This window comes from Pelophylax lessonae, assembly GCF_965119305.1.
Source record: "Pelophylax lessonae genome assembly, chromosome: 6".
Classification (NCBI taxonomy): domain Eukaryota; kingdom Metazoa; phylum Chordata; class Amphibia; order Anura; family Ranidae; genus Pelophylax; species Pelophylax lessonae.
The window spans coordinates 50,451,444-50,455,684 of record NC_138773.1 but is presented as its reverse complement, the minus strand read 5'-3'; the positions used below and the strand labels follow the sequence as shown (position 1 = coordinate 50,455,684).

The window sequence follows — 4,241 nt, the reverse complement described above, 5'->3', positions numbered from 1 at the left end:
AGAAGCATCACCCAGAGAGAGAGAGATTGGGTGTAGTCTGCTGATAGCTTTTATATCCGATGAGCCCGCTGTCCCTCCCCCTTCTCCCGCTACCTGCCGCCCGGTGTACTGCCGAAAACTCCAACCTGCCGAATAATTTGAGATTTCGAGCACTTGGTGTTTTCACACAACACCCGCAGCCTATACACCCGAGTATATGGTATAATTAGTGCAAGATTCTTACTCCGCTCGGTAGTTGTTGCTGCCTTGGAGGCGGCCATGTTTTTGGTAACTAGCGGGCGGTGTAAGAATCTGCACTAATTATACCATATACTCGGGTGCATAGGCTGCCGGTGTTGTGTGAAAACACCAAGTGCTCGAAATCTCCAATTATTCCCAGGGTACACTCACCGGAAATAACGTGGTTGGAGATTTTGGCAGGTTGGAGTTTTCGGCTGGACACCGGCCTGCACACCCGACATCTGTCTACATCCCGGAGGAGGAGCCAGGCTCTGCACCGCCCCCTACCGGGCATGCCGGACACAGCACTTCCCGGGAATATCGCCGACATATACCGCCACTCCCCCGCACCATACATGATATCACCGACATATACCATGTTCCCTCCACACTATACATGATATCACTGACATATACTGCCACATTGTATCATTATATACCGCCACAATTATCATTATATTACTGACGTTTATCACTTCCTCATTGTATCTCCAACATATACCGTCACCCCTGATAATATTATCAGTATACATCTCCACCGGGTGTGCAGATACCATATAAACATTGGGTGAGGGGAGATACCTCCACCTATAATGGCAATGACCTCCCTCCCCATAGCAGGGTATGGTGGGGGGGGGCTGAGGTGGATGTATGGGAATAAATATGCGCCCCATCCCCCATAGATTGGACTTGGCATGTGCAAATGTGATTTTATTGTCACCTTATCATCCTCCATCCCCATCATCCTTCACCATCATCCTCTATTATCATCCTTCACCATCATCTACTATAATAAAGTACAAGTGTCTCTGCGTCCAGTCCCTGTGTCTGTGGGATTGCGCTACTGCGCATGTGCCCCACGGACAGCCGTTGGGACTTGGAGCACAGAGACTTCGGGCGGCCGGGCACTCTTCTTCAGCACAACCTCCTCCAGCAAGCAGCCGGCAGCCAACCAAAACGCGGCGTACTCCCCTCTACAAAACAATTAAAATGCCACTGACAACACTTACGCACCAATCACGGCCTGACGCTACGGAAAGCTGGCCAATCAAAAAAGCGCCTGACCAAAACATGGCCGCCTCAGCTTCAAGGCTGTGTGAGACTCGGAAAAGGGCTGGTGAGCATGCGCAGAAGTCTCAGCTTACTTCCTGGGTCGTCACTCTGGGATTGGTCTCGGCTTGAGGAACAAGAGAAGAAGGGAAGGAAACAGGAAGTACGCAAAGCTGTGGGGGAAGCCTGGTAACGGTAATAGAAGGGGCCCCAGGGGGGAGAGATATGATGGTGCCAGGAGCCTGGAGGTGTGAGGAGCCCCTGGCAGCATGGCTGTGCCCTGCCCGTCATTGTATGTGTCTGCTCTTTGTCTCATGTCTCCGCACAGGAGCCTGCCATCACACACAATGACATCACGTGGGGAGGGGAATTATTATCATTATCTATACATATAAAGTACAAGTGTCTCTGCGTCCAGTCCCTGTGTCCGTGGTATTGTGCTACTGCGCATGTGCCCCACGGACAGCCGTTGGGACTTGGAGCGCAGAGACTTCGGGTGGCCGGGCGAAACTGTTGAAGCGGCGGGTGTGCGCGGGCACGCGGCGGATGCGCGCTCGCGTGGACTTACTGTTAAGTGGCAGTGGCCGTTACAAGTGGCGGCGGGCGAGCAATGTCACACTTGGTCAGCTCTGTGCATGTCCCTAATGTTGCTAGGGCAACAGGGACGCTATGCGTAGAGCTGGCTACGTCATGCGGCTCTCGCGTTGTTAGAAAAAAAGAACGAGATAAGCGAGAGCCGCTCAGTCAGCTAGGACAACAGGGATGCAGAGCTGACAGAGGCTCTTGCTTAACTGGAACAAGTCTGTTTTTACAAATGTTTGACCACATATGTTCTAGCGCCCGTTAATTTAACGGCCTTAATGTCTAGTTCTCAAATAAAACTATATTTATAAATGGACGAATGTGATGGATTTTCAAACATTTTGTAGGACTCATTGTGTAAACGTGGCCAAAGGCAAAGGGAAAGACATTGCTGGTCGAGCCATCATGGGTTATATAAAGATCTGATGCTATGGTGTCTTCTGAGTCAAAGACTTGAAGAAGAACATCCATTAAGATTGTGCTATAATGGGGGCTTACTGACCACCAATGTAAGAGGAGGTTATTGGGGCTCTTCACTGAACAACATAATAAGTGGGGATGTTACTGCTCCCCACTGCCGACCACTATAAGAGAGCTGGTTAGTGGGAATCTGCACTGACCACCAATGTAAGAAAGGAGGCTACTGGAGCTTCACACTGGCCACCAATGAAAGAGAGGAGGTTACTGGAGCTCTGCACTGACCACCAACAGAGGATATGAGGTAACTAGAGCTCGGCTCTGACCACCAACGTAAGATAGGAGGTTACTGGAGCTCCACACTGGCCACCAATGAAAGAGAGGAGGTTACTGGAGCTCTGCACTGACCATCAACAGAGGATAAGAGGTTACTGAAGCTCTGCACTGACCACCAACGTAAGATCGGGGGTTACTGGAGCTCCTGACTGACCACCAACGTAAGAGAGGGGGTAACTGGTGCTCCGCACTGGCCACCAACATAAGATAGGGGGTTACTGGAGCTACACACCAACCACCAAAGTAAGAGAGGAGGTTACTGGAGCTCCACACTGGCTGCCAATGTAAGAGAGGGGGTTACTAGAGCTCTGCACTGACCACCAATGTAAAAGAGGGGGTTACTAAAGCTCCACACTGACAACCAACATAAGAGAGGAGGTTACTAGAGCTCCGCACTGGTCACCAACGTAAGAGAGGAGGTTATTGAAGCTCCACGCTGGAAAAGAGGAAGATACTGGGGCTCCACACTGGCCACCAATGTAAAAAAGGAGGTTATTGGGGCTCTGCACTGATCACCAATGTAAGAGAGGAGGTTACTGGGGGCTGCACTGACCACCAATACAGGAGAGGAGGTTACTGGGGCTCTGCACTGACCGCCAATGTAAGAGAGGAGGTTACTAGAGCTCCTCACTGACCACCAATGTAAGAAAAAAGGTTAGTGGAGCTCCGCACTGACCACCAATGTAAGAGAGGAGGTTACTGGAGCTCCGCACTGGTCACTAACGTAAGAGAAGAGGTTACTGGAGGTCCACGCTGGAAAAGGGGAAGATACTGGGGCTCTGCACTGGCCACCAATGTAAAAAAGGAGGTTACTGGGGCTCTGCACTGATCACCAATGTAAGAGAGGAGGTTACTGGGGGCTGCACTGACCACCAATACAGGAGAGGAGATTACTGGGGCTCTTCACTGACCACCAATGTAAGAAAAAAGGTTAGTGGAGCTCCGCACTGACCACCAACGTAAGAGAAGAGGTTACTGGAGCCCTGCACTGACCACCAATGTAAAAGAGGGGGTTACTGGAGCTCCACACTGACCACCAAAGTAAGAGAGGAGGTCACTAGGGCTCTACACTTACTTACACTGACCATCAAAGAGAGAAGGTTACTGGGGCTCCGCACTGACCACCAATGTAAGAGAGGGGGTTACTGGAGCTCCGCATTGGCCATCAACGTAAGAGAGGCGGTTATTGAAGCTCCGCACTGACCACAAATGTAAGAGAGGAGGTTACTGGGGCTATGCACTGGCCACCAATGTGAGAGAGGGGGTTGCTGTGGCTCTGCACAGACCACCAGTGTGAGAGAGTAGGTTTCTGTGGCCATTAATGTAAGAGTGGATGTACTGGAGCTTCACATAACATGTACAAAGCAAAAATTGCACCCCAAAATACATTCTACTACTCCTCCTGAGTATGGCAATACCACATTTGTGAGACTTTTACACAGCCTGGCAACATACAGAGGCCCAACATTCGAGTAGCACCTTCAGGCGTTCTAGGAGCATAAATTACACATCTAATTTCCCGACAACCTATCATTTTTGAAGGCCCTTCAAATTTCTAACACAGAGCATGTACATACCAAGAATTACACTCCAAAAAAATTAAGAATATTAAGTAAAGGGTAAAAAAAAAAGTATTA

General features: G+C 50.0%; 1 long non-coding RNA gene across 1 annotated transcript; it reads left to right on the top strand.

The window, feature by feature from the left end:
• The first annotated feature begins 2,813 nt into the window (after positions 1-2,813).
• On the top strand, positions 2,814-3,354 carry LOC309557347. The gene is made up of 3 exons (XR_014225387.1): positions 2,814-3,023; positions 3,096-3,136; positions 3,177-3,354. It is a non-coding gene; the product is annotated as an uncharacterized lncRNA (long non-coding RNA).
• Positions 3,355-4,241: the final 887 nt, after the last annotated feature.